The following is a 14,881-nucleotide window of genomic DNA, read 5'->3' on the forward strand; positions in this document are numbered from 1 at the left end:
ACTGATTTTGTACTGTGGAACTGTGCTCGTACAAAGACTGGCAGCGCAAAGCTCTCTACGGTTGATGCTCTTTTGTGCTAGGACCACAAATAGAAATTGCACAAGATAAGTACTTAAAATCACGGATACTTAGTGAAATCTCCTCGGCACACTTTACATGCCCTCTTGCCTAGTGACTGCACCAACTCTCCCCTCTATCTATAGACCGAAAAAGCATTTCCCCAATTTGTACACAAACAACAGCAAGCCAGTTTTGGAAGGGGAAAGAAGGAGAAAGGCAGCACTCAAAACTCCAAGGATTATTTACGAATAAGGTGAAGCCCTATAAACTTGGCTATTGAAGAAAGATAATCTTCTCTAGCTTATGCCAAGTGGGTCAGACAGAGGAAGAACCTCAGCAATCTTCAAAGTCAAAGCAGATGGGGAAGAGCTTCAGTTTTCTAGACACCATCAAAAATGTCAGGTCTTTAACTGACGTGAGCAGAAGAGCTCACTTCTGTAACAAGTATTAGGAGAACTGCAGAGTAATTACTTAAGACTGCTATTGATGCAAAAAAAATGTCCTGGTGTCTGCAGATTGAGGATGTTGCTTACCTCTGTAGTAGGGAGACAGGTAAAGTGGAGGAAAGGCGCTAAGAGGCAGAGGCTGGGAGAAATGTTCTTTGCCTTCTATCTACGAAAAAAATCTCTTAGGATTCTTTATCATTAGTGCTTCAGTAACACTGATATAAATATTTATGTAGCTGTGAAGTAGGCTCTACTTTAGAGTTAATTGTAGCCAATTAGAGCATTTTTAAAAAAAAAATAACACATGAGCTTGTAACTATGGGTTTTTTTACCCATTTTGAAATAAAAAAAGAGCTGCAGTCCACACATGCCACAGAATGAACATACACTGCATTCTTTAAGAAGCTGAAGTTGACCTCCTGGTCCTTTCTCAGGCTTTACATCGCTAGACAAGATCTGGGCCAAGACCCATCTCCATACACAGGGATGCATCTCTGTCTCAGGCTAACCTCATCATCCAAGTGGTGAAACCTAAAACCAACTAATCTCTCCCAGGGTTATGCTTGTGGAACTGGGAATCCCTCCATCTGCCTCAGCAAAATAAGATCACTGGCTGCAAAATAAACAGCACATTAACCACAAAACAATAGCCCCTCCAGTCAATGTGCTTCGTGCCACCCACCAAGGGCTAACAATTTTCTATCAGATCCCTCCCCCTAAAAAAAAAACCAACACATTTCATACATTGAAGAAGAGCTTGTACAAGTGGACAACACGCAACTTCTTTTGGATCTGTACCAAGGACGGACTCCCTTCCTCTCAGAATTGCTGGGAGTTTTGCAAGCTTTCTGCAATCAGCAGCAGCAGACCCTGAAGGAGCACAGAAATATAGTTTACCATGTTGCTTTTAACCAGGAACTTTTAAACTGACTGAGCTGGGAACAGTGGAAGAAGGGGTATTCAGTGCAATAGTTTGTTAGGAAGACACAGAGAGCCAAGGACATGCTGAGGAGATGCTCGTCTTCCAAAGAAAATATTGCTAAGAGAAACAGCCATCCTTCCATCACTTATTTTAGGAGGTGGCTGCTGAGCTGCACAAGTGGTTTTTGCCCAAGACTTCTGCTGGAAGAGACAGAGCTGCAAAACTTGTAAGAAAACTCTGTAAGAAGAGGCATTGAGGGGTGGCACACCACCAACCTGCTCTAGATACACACATCTTCATTTACACAAACTCAGGTCATCTTCTGATATTCAGGCTGGGTTGTCTGGAGCATAGACAAGACAGGAATAGGTACATAACGTCTTTGCTTGTTTTTCTGTGTGTGTTTAACGATACATCAAGAAATTTGCTAAGATGAGAAGTATGAAGGAGTGGGCTATGTTATGAGTAATAATAAGGGGGAGCTTCAAACTGCAATCACTTTAGCATTTTTCCTATTACCAGTTATCATCACAAGCCAAAAAGTTAACTACCTTGCTTTATGTAACTTTTTACCATAACAACTATACCTTTTAGCAAAGATACCATCATTCTCACAGCAGCTTTAAATGTTTTAAGATGCAAATCGAGGATTCCCCCATATCCCTCTCCCCACTAAAAAAAAAAAAAATCCTGGAAAAAAATATTAAGCTTGAAGGACCATGGAAAGTTGCATTTGCTATAGTCAGATCTTTTCTCTGCGCTCTGGTATGGGGGAGGAAAAAAAAGATGCAAGTTAACAGAAACTCACATCGGCTTTTTTAATAGCGTCTCCACAAAAAGGATTTTTTTTTTTTTTTTTATGTGGCACGTGCATTTGACCTGGGTCAACACTGCAGTGTGGGGAGTTGAAAAGGGATCACCTGATGAAACAGAAATACCCTCCCTCCAAACTATATTGCAGGCATTACAGCCAAGCACCCCAACCACAGCAAACACAGTAAGAGCCTTCTCGAACAGCACACGTCCTGTGTCAGCAAAGCAGCGTTAATACAAAACTCAATTCAAATAAGGGAGTAATGACTCTTCGGAAAGGGTAGGGCTTCATCACGCTTCCACCATGCCAAACAAAGACCATCTAAGATATTCAAACCGTCGCAAAAAAAAATTATTAAATCAAAAGGAGGAAAACAATGTCATCCTCATACGCGTTTTGTTGTTGAATAATGACAGTGTTTACCTTTCCAGCATAACGCATTACTGCTCTGGATCCAACTTTAAAGCAGAGTACATGACGGAATTAATTATGTCCTTTCCTCTTAACTACCATTCCCTGGGTTATTTATTAGCTAGGTCTGCATATATTCATAGATGTGTCTAATATACAAAGTTAAAAGGATTTAAAACTGCTGCCTAAATACTTCCGTGGTTTGCAGAGTCCTCTCCACTCTCTGGACAGGCAGCAGCATCAATAAATACAGCCCCAGGCTGCAAATTAGTCACTCCTTAGGCTCCGCAGCAGTTGAGGGGGACGTGGGGGAACCGCAAGCATGCTGTGACAGGCGTGTCTCACAAGCAATGCGTTGCGGATCTGAAGCAACAAGCTATCTCAGATGTACCATAGATGGCTCTGCTAAGGTCTTTTCTCTGAATTAGTAAAATGGAAAGGATGCCAGCACATCCAGCTTCAGCTTTGTCTTACAGTCCACTCCTGCTTGCTGTTTAGCAAACGACCAGGCAGACCATCTATCAGGACTGGAAAGTCCACCTTAGGTGGAGCTTAGAGGCCACCAGCCAGTTCATGTGCGTTTCTGGAAAAGCCAAAAGCCACGCTACACAAGGTACCTCGAGTTCAGTACCTTGGCAAAGGAATGGCAGATAGATAAACTCAGACAAGCTACCTAAAAAGAAAACTAAAGGGAACCCAAGAACCACTCTGGAGTCTTCTATTTTGCTAAAATGAGGTTTTAAGGCTAAAGACCTATTCACTCTCCTGCAGTCCTCCCCGAAGGGGGACAAATGCCAGGGAGCAGCAGACTGGAGAAGACTTCTGGTTTAAGACTGGATCAATTTTATTTCACTGAGGTCCATCAGATCAAGGGACAGAGGCCAGAAGCTTCCATGCTGACCATCCACTGGAAGGAGACCAAAAGGGAGAGAGGGTGGGTATTGCTATGGACCCAGCAGCAGAAAACAGAGAGAGAAAAGAAAACCCTTTCACAGACGCTTTACAAAGAACAGCAGCACTTTTATCGTTGTCAGCACAGACGCTAGGATACTATATGCCCGTGCAAATACTGCAGTCACTGTTTGGCCTCATCCAGGATTACAAGCAACTCCAAATAATATATCAAATTAGCTGCATATCTGGGGATGACCTTGCTGTTTCGCATCAGAGGTCAATCAAATCTTTTCTCCATCACAAAGGAAAATACAGTACATTTTGGTATAGCAGCAGACTTAGCTCTTCCACCCATCAACCAAGCCCCCGCTGGGCTGGACTTGGGCTCACAAGAATGCCCCAGTGCTATGCAGCAGCACAGGAGCTGGGTTTGCAAAGGTATTTAGAAGTAGACAAGACCATATGCTCACAATCAACGCTCAGAAACCCTGTTTACCACTGGTCAGCTTGAATTTAGTATTTTAGAGGTGTAGATGGGGTTCAGAAGAGGGAAGGGGTGGTGTTAAATTTGTTTGGGTTCTCCCATCTTTTGGGCTAAAAAAAAAAAAAAAAAAACAAAACTCTCAAGCTTCTTATAATTTGTCCTCCATGTCAGAAACTCCTGCCTAGAACTGTTGAGGGAAAGAGGGAAGAGAAAGGGATGGAGGAAGAATGACTGTATCTGCAGACCTGGAAGTATTTAGGCTTCATTTTCCTAACAAAATTACATTAAGTGATACCAACGAAACAAGTTTACTTTCCAGAAAAACATAATGCAGAGTATCTCTTGAAAAAAGTTTTATAAATTGGTGAGATTATGCAGTAATATGCAGATGAAAGCTGTATTTCATTATTCTGCACCACGTCCACTTCATTTGATTAAATTAATAAATGAGGTCCTTATGTCATACTACAGGCATTACCCCTACTTTTGTTTACTACGTCTTTCTAGCCTCAACCACAGCACACGCAGCACAGCTGGCTGGCAGCTCAGTTACAACACAACATGCAGAAGAAGTTAAGAAAGGGGAAGTGATTCTAAAAAACCCACAAAAAAAAAAAATCTTGTTTCACTTACCTAAGCAAAGTTGTCATGAGAGAGTTTTCCAGTACTAAAATCCAAGAAAAAAGGCCTGAAAAAAACCACAGAAAAAGGCAAAATATTAGTAAGTAGGGTAATACTCTCACTCACTTTTTTTTCTTGGGAACATGAAAAGTCACCGATTAAAGAAAAAGAAGTACATTCAGTCCATCAGTTGCACTTCAGATAGTTATTTGTAACAAAAAGGTGCTCCTCAGGCAAACATGTCAGAAACAATAGGGCAGATTTTCCACTGCTGTTGCCAGTTTTACACCAGTGCAATTCCTCAAATGTCAATCACGTTGGACTGCAATAAAACTACCGTTACCCAGCGGACAAGTCAGGCCTAAGGCAATTAGCTAAGCTGTCCCATTTAGATTTTCAGTCATTTGTCCCTCTTGTTAAACTGGATTATCGGAAAGTCTGGACCAAATTGTGGGGTGGGAAGCAAGGAAGAGTCACCCAGCCCAGTAAGGCTGAAGATAGCAGGAACCAGAAGTGCTGCTTATAAAAAAATATCCAAACCACTCCAGGGCTAATTGCAAAAGACTGCAAGGCAGCACAACATGGATCGATATTAAAGAAAGCTGTGATATACAAGACATCATGGGCATAAAAATCCAAAGCACAGCACAAGTTACTCGCAGAAATGGCATGTGGCCACGGCAGGTCTTACCGAAGTCACCGCTACCAAAAAAAGCACTCAAGGCTTGTAAAGACTCATGAATGCAGACTTAAAAAAAAAAAAAAAACAACAAACCCCAACCAAAAAACAAATCCACCCAAACTAACTGAATATGGATGATTGCAAGCCTCCTAATCAAAGAGGGAGTTGATCACTGTTGAAGAGGAAGAAGCCATTGCTTGTTCCAAGATTAAAAACTTATAATTCTGGCCCCGGTTGAAGCACTATCATTCACTAATCTGGTACAATTTAGGCAGGCTGATCCTCGGCTCAGACAGACAGGGCATTATCAAAAGTTCCTCTATTCATTTCGCTTCCTGTTAGCCAGTGAAAGCCCCTTTCATACGCTCCTCAAGAGGCTGTTAAAACCAGGGAAGACTTTCCGATAGAGAAGATAAGGTAGTTGGATTTATTCATGAGAGGAGGAAGGGAAGTTGTACGGGCTGATTACAGCTGCTCCAAAGCTGAAAAGTAGAGGTTTGGAGGAGGGAGGTGGAAGATAATGGATTTCTTATTAATAAGCATTATACCAGTAGCATTATTGGTAGAATTAGGCATTACCTCTCCTGATATTCAACTATGGAATTGAGATTTTACGATTAAGTTGGCATCACCAAACATGCACATGGTTGAATAATTCAAAAATACATGGACGAGGCAAAATGGAATATTTTTTAAGAGACTGAGCAAGTAATTTTATTTTTTTTTTTTTAAAAGAACAATACCCACAACCAAAAGGATAAACTAGCCAAAGTCAGAGGGAAGACACTGCCTAGAAATGCTCTCCAGATTAAGACAGTTCACATATAATTTTCAGGGTCAGATCTTGTTCTTACTGCTGACATGAGCACTCAGACTTCAATGGAGTAGGATGGTGATTTCCACATTACTTAACATGTGTCAGCAATGTTGAACAGTTGCTTTGCAGATTCTTAGAGCTAACCAAGCAAAACCCCACCACTGAGAGCCTGGTATAGCACTTGGCAGACAAAAAGCTGCCTGGAAACTCTATCGAGACTCTGAAAAACATTCCCCCTATTAATGTTTAAACAATCTGGTATAGTTAAAATAGTTTTTAAATGTAACAAGATGGAAATACAAACAAAAACACACTTCTCAAGTTTGAAAAGGTTGAGCCAAAGCAGCAAAGCTCTACCAAAAGTTAGGGCTAACAATGATGGTTGCAGGGGTAAACCCTGCCTCTTCCTTCCCCTCTCCCAGACTATTCTTCTCCAAACGAACTAGCAAAATAAACAAGAATCAAAACACCCACAGCAGAAAATAGTATGCAGCTTTAAAAGAAACCAACTCAGATGTACTTCTTCATTCCTCCATCCAGTCCAAATACACGTCCAGTTGTTAACTGTTCTCCCCTCTGACAATGCTAAATGAAATCAATACAAGCAAAAATAATAAAATGTTTTTCAACACACTATTATATGGACAGGAAGACTTAAAAGACAAGGTGATGCATTTTTGAACAGGCACCAGTTTGAATCAGACAGGGGTGGAGTGCAAATCTCTACCGGGCAGAAAGAGGGAATAACCAAACCTAGAATGGCATAAAGACCCGACAGAGATGGTCCACAGGTCACCCCATGGAGGCTGAAGTAGCAAAGATATTTATGTAAATAGGGACAAGGCTGCCAAAGGCTAACAAATTACCTTTTGCTTTGCAGAATACCAATACACAACCAAAAACCAAAGAGCTACCACAAATCCAGAGCTCATTTTGATCCAGTTTCTCCTTTTGTTATTATTAACTCTATACAAAGCTTCAGCACAAACTGTACAGGCATTCCCATTTGCTCAGCAGTCACGTAATTTCTTCTCAGTGATCAAGCAGAGAATTGGGGAACCAGGAGACAACAGTCACTTTCTATTCTGCCACCAGCCTGCAGCTCTTCAGACACATCACCTAAGGCAAAGCTCAGCTGGCACTCCCTCTCCCCACTTCGTGCTGCAGTGGAGATCTTGCCTGTTGCAATCACCAACTTCAGTCATAAAATACAGCGGCTTACTTGGCAAACGCTCAGATTTAGTGGGTATTTCGGAAAAAGCTGCCAAGTCTCAGATTCCCCACATCGTGAATAAGGGTAATACTGCTCACCTATCTTCACACATGCTTTGCAACACAATATCTGAAGAGACAACATACTGTTATGAATCTACAATGCACAAAAGCAATTGTACATCTTAATTTGCAGTTTAGCACTATTGATAAGGACAACTTTATCAAAGCGCAGAGGGTGTTTCCTACAATGAGAATGTCATAATGGGATGACAAGACACGGCCTGCTTGTTCTGCACATTTTGTAAGATTGCTGGGTCTTTCTTGTCACAAAACAACTCTTGTTGCACCAATATTTCATTTAAAAAAGTGAAGAAAGCACACCCAGACCTTCCCGTTTGTTTTCAAGTTTGAGGAACCCGCACTGGCAAGTTACAGCTGATGAACCATTGATACTCATTGCATTGCAAGGAAATGAAGAGGCATGGACTAGACACTCCTTGGTCAACTCTTTTCAGCTTGATAAAGACTCAACTGCACCAGATGCTACAGCTGATGTGAGGGAGTCAGACTAAGTCTGAACAGTCTTCCCCTCCAAGTCAACAGACTACAAGAAAACCACAAGAGGCCAATGCCCACTGCTATGGAGCTGGATGCAACTAATTTTGCTCAGTTAAAATGACTTTACACACGTGACAGTTTCAGGAACGCCAAAAAAGAACAGGCTTACTTGGCTCTTATGTTTCACTGCCCATCTTCTGCAAATTCAAGGTTGGTTGTTGTGATGATGCTGGGGGTTTTTGGGTTTTTTTTTTTGTTTTTTTTAATAACCCCAAAACCCAAAAGTTCCTACTTCTAAAGACCATGTTAGGTTTTTCCCCCTCCTTCACAGGCCTGCCTATGGATACACAGATGCCTAGTTTCTAGCCTCTGTACTGTTACAAGTTACACTTGGAATAGCTGCAACTGAAGGCAGTGGAAGATTTCAATAGTAGTTTCTTTGTCACTCCAAGAATCTGCTTTGCCACACAAGCCTGCAATTCCAGATTTCTGCATACATTGCGAGGGGCACGTGGCACAGATGCTTACCAGTGGCTGAAGTTCAGCATGTTCCTGGGCAGTTCTGCAGTAACCACATTTAGACTGTTAAAGAAGATTTCAGCAGAGCACGGAGATGAAAGTGGGCAAAGAAATCCAAAATTCAGAGAGCAAACCCTGCAGACACAATTCAGACTTTGCAAACTCGTGATGCAGTAAAAGAGCATGGGTTTTCCATCTCATCCTCCGAGGGAAGCTGCAGCACATGCTTAGCGGTGCCAGAAAGGTTAGAGGGCTGCCAGAGCATGCACAGGAGAAGGTTTGTGTGCAAACAGAATAAACAGCCTCTACTAAATTCTTGTAACCAATTAAGCAACAATTCTTCACTGAGAATACAGCATCGCCCAACTGCTTACCCTAATCCTCAACCCCTGCTTCTTGAGCTGGCTTTCAATTTTGAAGTCTTCCACTTCTCTTCAGAAGCAAAAGATGAATGAATGCTGATTCTCTAGACATTCTGGTTAAAAGGCAAATAAAAGCCCTGCAAAGACCGTCAGTACTCAAAAGTGACTTAACACTAATAAGCTTTCACCAGCAAGTCTGCGAACATTAATACATGTGAGTAGCCATGCTAAATCCACCCAAATTACCTATCTGCAAGGCTCTCCTCCAGCTTGAACTGGACTTCAAGCCAAGGAAAGACCAAATCTGGAAGATGACTATGGATTTTCTCTGGTCTGCATCCCTGTGTTAAGCTACTCAGTGATGCTAAGCAGATGTGTTTTGAATGTGCTGCTTCATCTCATGTAAAGGGGGGAGAAAAGGAAAAAGAGTCAGAAATAGTACTTATCTAAAAAAGCAAATATTTTAAAATAAGTACTGCTACTGTTTGTAGAATGGCCTGGAAGAGAGATACATCTGAAATTCCTTCAAATACATGTGTTCAGTTTTTAAACTGCACACAAGTCAATCTGACAAACGAGCTTAGTTAGGATTGCTCAAACGAAGCCGAGGGTCCTGTCCCCCACCCTCTTCCTAAGTAAGCAAGCACAAGTTTCTGGCATAGACACCGGTGTGTGAGATTTTAACATTCCCCTTTCCATAAACAGTCATACATCAAGCTCTAAAAATTTGCTTCACAGAAACATTTGTGATAGTAAAACTCAATTATTCTAATATTTGTATGACACATGCAGGAGGGGTGCATAAAAAGGTTATGGTGAGCTCATTTAAGAATTTAAACAAGTACTTGATAAAAAGTTTTTGAATTATTCACTCAGCTCCACTATTAAATCAGGCTTCCAAAGGAGTCTTTAAACAATAGCACAGAAGACACTGTATTTATAACAAAAAGGCAGCACTGAAGCTATCACTCTGGCTCACAGCACAAGTCATTCATAATTACAGTCGTAAATGCACACAGGCATGGTTCACAATTGGTTCACTATCCTGCCGGATTAACTGAACACTTTGAATATTTATACTAATATTCCTTTCTGGAGAGGCAGCACCATTTCTGTCTAAATATGTTAAGTACTTTTTATGCTAAGAAAGAGCAAGTTCTTCAAGAACATCCAAAGTTGACAGAAGCGCTCAAGAACCGTACTAAGCAAGGCTGGGACAATCTTTTATATTTCTATATTTATTTTTACATCAGCCCGCATGGGCTGGCACAGAAGTATTTTGCTATGGCCCCCAAAGCTTCACCCCCGAACTGAAGACATCACCACACATCTCTCTGTTATAAACTTTCATACTAAGTTCAGGTACAGCACAGTAATTTTCTGCATACGTGCTCCTTGCATACATACCAAATTTTTTTCCCCAAACCTCAGAGCCCGCTTGGAATGATGACCATCTCTAGAGGGAGGAAAAGCAGGGGACTTCAAAGAGATAACACGAGTGGTGCTCCACTTCTCTGGTACACACATCCTCTCACCACGTGCTTCCCTTCTCCCCATCCCTTTTTCTTCCACATCACAGGCCGCTCTTGGTAGTTCAGCTCGATGAACACGAGCCAAGATTTCCTCTCAAAATAACTACCCCAAGACCATTTCAGCTATGAGCATCACCCACAGAAACATTCCCATTTGCATATCGTCCTCTCTCCTTCATCAGTCTGTTCCCAAATAAACTCATGGGCTAGTGATACAAGGACATAAATTTGTGACAAAAAAACAGGATACCCTCCCACTGCATCCAGCCATGCTCCCAGAGCAAGGGCAGGATGAGTCAGTCTCCCAGTATAGCTGGTTTCAGGCATTTCTGACAGCATTACTTTAATGACAGTATTTTATTTCCTTCAGCCATCTAAAGCGCTCAAGTTAAGTATTAATGAAGGGGTTTAACACTCTCACTGTCTGGAGGAGACGTGGGGTGTCACCTAACCAGCTGCTCAAGGGTGAACACATAGCTGCTCCATTCACCACCACAACCAAGAAAAGGGATTTTGCATCACACGAGTTAAGGAGAGGTTTGGGGGTGAGAAGCATGAGCCAAAGCTACCACATTAACAAATACCACCGAGCCCTGGGACAACAGTGGGAGCCCTCCCTGAGCAGAACCAGCAGCACATGAATCTAAGACCACCATAACCCATCCAAAAAAAAAAAAAAAAAAAAAAAAACAACCAACCAACCTCTAAAGGAAGGTATCTTGCCATTTCTGAAGAAATAAGGGTTCAGATGGTTTTGTTTTGCAGTTACAAAGCTAAGCTATAGCAGCAACACACCTCCTGAAACTTTTTTTTTTAACTCTTGAATTCAACTTTGCTGCTGTACTTTCCTTCAAACCTACACCCCACCTCCTCACCCACATGTTCTTACAAATCTATCTATTTGAAGCACTGGTTTTCCTGACTATGGGGAGACTAAACACCTGCATCACTGCAAATGTAATTATGGCAAAATACCATGGCTATTTGTAGACTTCCTGTTCATCGAATAATATTAGTGTACCTTTGCCTTGAGCAATAATTTACAGGACTGGAAATCCTGAAGAGACATTAGAGAGAGAGCAGAAGCAACCCCCCTCCATTATGCAATGATGCTTTGTATTAGCTTTTGGAATGACTCAGAGGGGAAAACAAAAATCATCAGAATAATTCTTTATAAATCTGTCCAATGAAAAGGAGAAAAAAGATTAATTCAGTTAAAACTCTGCATTAGCTTACTCCAATCGAGACAGGGAGGCATTTTACACTTCAGCTCAATTGGCAGCTCAAATTCAACTTCAGGCTCCAATGCAGGCTTTAAGTCAAATTCCTAAGCAGAGTAAAACCCTTATTAGCCTGTCTTCACTGTAATTTTAATCTTAGTTAATTCTGAGTATGTAATTTATGTTAAGAATAACCCACTTTTTTTCAGAACTGGATATATTGCATGCAGAATTATTCCCTGGCTAGCACAGCTAAGGTTTCCCTTGCAGAAATATTTTTTCATGCATTGACAGCAGAAGAAAAATCACTGAAAGCTTTAAAAACATGCCAAAGCATTTTTGTAAATGCATCCCATCCAGCTGTATTAATTCACCTCGTATATCCCTAACCCATCAAAACCTTGCCATGCAGTCTCGCTTTAAACCAATGCTATGTACTAGAAAGATTTCTGATCTGTTTAAAAACTGACATTTCTTTTTCACCACACACACACAAGGGGTGAGAGAAGAGAGGAAAACAGTTGATATTTATACCTTTAAAAAGGAACAAAATCATCCCGTTCCCTCTCCCCTCCATTTTTCCCAATTTATGATTAAAATTGCAAGCAGAAAAGTAAGAAGAAAACACCTTGTAAAGACATCTCAAGTTTGAGTTCCACTAACATGACAAAATTCATAACAATTTCTCTAGTTTAAATGAAAAAGATTTTAAAGCATTGTTTAAAGTTTACAAAGTCTGCTTTAGAGTCAAAATTGTGAGTGCTGCCGGTACACAGCTCTCACCCATGTCAGCACAAGCAGTATTTACATCCTGTAGCTGACCTAAAGCTCTGAAGCCCAGGTTACCGTCTCTCCCAATCGTGTAATGTTCATTACGTATTTCCTGCATTATTTGCATGGTTTCTTAGGTTTTGGGGTTTTGTTTTTGATTTTTGTTTGGGTTTTGGTTTGGGTTGGTTTTTTGGGGTTTGGGGGGGTGTGTGTGTGTTTTTTGTTGTTGTTTTGTTTTGGCGTTTTGTTTTTTTGGTTTTTTTTAAAAATGCCCACTTAGTAAAAAGCTACTGAGATCTCAAGCTCAAGAAAAAACACCGAGTGAATTACTGGGGTGGTTTCCTACCCTTCTTTCTGCACTTGCTACTGCAGTTCTGTGTCATTCCCTTTGCTCCCACTCCTAAAAGCAGTTCAACTCTTATCACCCATCTCCAAGCCTGCAAACCAACACGTCCTTTCAAGTGAAGCTTACACCCTGCCAGAGCCTATTTGTATAATCCGAATAGGAAAGACAGGGAATAGTTATGCATTTGCCAAGCGAGGGGTTGTGATTTGAGAGTAAAATCCAAGTGAGATGCACAGACCAGGAGAAGAGCCGGACTCTTCCAACAGCACAAGATCAGGTCTATCCTGCATCGGGTCTTGCAGCCGCAGGCTGGCGCAAGAACACCAGATATTTTAACGACTTGCAGTAAAATCCTCACGAAGGGGGAAAAAAAATTAATTACACATTTTAGCCTCTAGATTTTCCTCCATTTTGTGTGGCGTACACATGCAAAAGTTAAGGAGAGGGTTTCCAGGACTCAGCAGCACGCATGGCCCCGCACTGAGCCGTGCTTAAAGCGGGCAGCTGCGCGAGGGAAGCGAACTGGAGAGGACTCGGACAGATGTTTCCATTCACAAACACTGCCAAGGAGCCAGGAATGCCGAGTTCACTACCTTGGCGTTATTTACATTTCACAACATCCAGTAATAACCATGCCACAAGCAGTTTAAAAAAGGAAAATACAGTGCAGCAGGGGAGCATTTCAACACCACCTTCGTTAAGGCGGCAAAAACGAAAAGCTTTTTTTATTCCAATTCTGAAACTTTGCCTTGTTTCATTTTACCCCCTGTCATCCAAATGGGACACCAGCATCCCCAGCCTGAGCCTTGTCCATGTCCAGCTGGACATCCTTGAGCTAATTACCTGCCATTGCCATTTTGCAAGAGGAATGCGTATATGCTTGCTTCTGGGGCATCAGGGATGGTTAACTGGGCAGTCCCTGAACCACCTGAACCTTCTCCTTCCATTTTCCAGAATAAACTGATTTTTAATCTAGCACAAAGAACAGTTTCTCCTTTAGCAACTGTGCCACAAACCAAATGCTCCCAAGACCAAACCTGGCGCTCTCGGCTCAAAAAATATCTTTACAAACGGCTGGGAAGGTGCATTTCAGAGGCATTCATCCAAGCCTCAATCCTGAGACCCAACAGGTTTGAGAATTAGCTGCCAGATCCAGTCTGGCAACTAGAACAGCTACTCCAAGCACTGTCCCATCCACCCGAACACACTGGAGCGTTACACACAGACCACATGTGACGACGTGCTCCGCCTGTCCTGAGGTGCTCCCTGCAGCAAGAGATAGGAAGGGTGATGGGGAAAGCATTTTTTCACACCAGCTTTACGATCCACAAAGTCCTTTCTGAGCCCACAGCAGAGGTATAGAGGAAAAAAAAGGTCAACATAACCCATTTCTATTAAAGTCAGTACTTGCTTGAGCTTTTAAAGGGGTTCTGTACTTCCGTAGCTTCAAATATTTAAGCTACACACTCTGTATTGTGTTTCTTTTAAAGTCGTGCTGGTGAACATTGCCCAGACAGGGAAACTTTACTGTGAGCGAGTGCAGGGCTCCGCCACCGCCACAACGGGACACCTTCCTTCCCAAAGTAAACCAGACACTAATGCTATTTATGGATCCTGTTGCAGAATCAGACAGGCTTCCTAGCCACTATTCACCAACGTGCAAATAGGTTTTATTTCATGGCAAGGAGAAGAGATTTAGAAAAAAAAAGTTCTAAAGTTCTGCCTTACTTCTTAAAAGAAATATATATTTGAAGAGTAGTTGGAAAATCAACAAAGAACAGTAATACCTGCAAATAAAGGCTGATCACAACTTCTTTGGAGATCACATTATTTAAAAAAAAAATAAAATAAAATGGTAATTTCAAATTAGTTCCTAGAAGATTATTAGGTGAAACTAAACATCCATGGAAAAGAAGGCCAGCTGATATACCAAGGGACAGACCTCCAGAAGAACATCAGCTCCATCACTCCCCCACACTAAGAAGACAGACAGGGAACATAACCGTGAAATCTTCCTTCCTTCACAGAAAGAGACTACATCAGAGTTTCCAGAGACGCATAGCTGGACAATGTTCACCAGCGCTACTTTTAAACATTAACACTGCAGAGTCCACTGACCTGCCCTGCTAACTCTTCGGGGTTTTAGTGGGAAGTACAACTTTATTCTTACAAGCATTTTCATAGAAGCACCTTTGCATTTAAAATG

General features: G+C 41.6%; 1 protein-coding gene across 6 annotated transcripts in view; it reads right to left on the minus strand.

Annotated features, from left to right (window-relative positions):
* The window catches only part of AKAP13 (A-kinase anchoring protein 13), a 225,936-nt gene that overhangs the window by 199,989 nt on the left and 11,066 nt on the right, over positions 1-14,881 (minus strand). For 5 of the 6 annotated variants that reach the window (XM_087743462.1, XM_087743461.1, XM_087743460.1 and 2 more), the window contains exon 2: positions 4,666-4,720. The gene's annotated coding sequence lies outside the window, so the exon portion shown is untranslated. Of the gene's footprint in view, positions 1-1,251; positions 1,271-4,665; positions 4,721-14,881 lie in introns of those variants that run through there. The other variant, XM_087743458.1, reaches the window with a different exon arrangement.

The sequence above is a fragment of the Nipponia nippon genome, unplaced genomic scaffold (genome assembly GCF_047370975.1).
Source record: "Nipponia nippon isolate SJK-2023a ecotype South Korea unplaced genomic scaffold, ASM4737097v1 scaffold_9, whole genome shotgun sequence".
NCBI classification, from domain to species: domain Eukaryota; kingdom Metazoa; phylum Chordata; class Aves; order Pelecaniformes; family Threskiornithidae; genus Nipponia; species Nipponia nippon.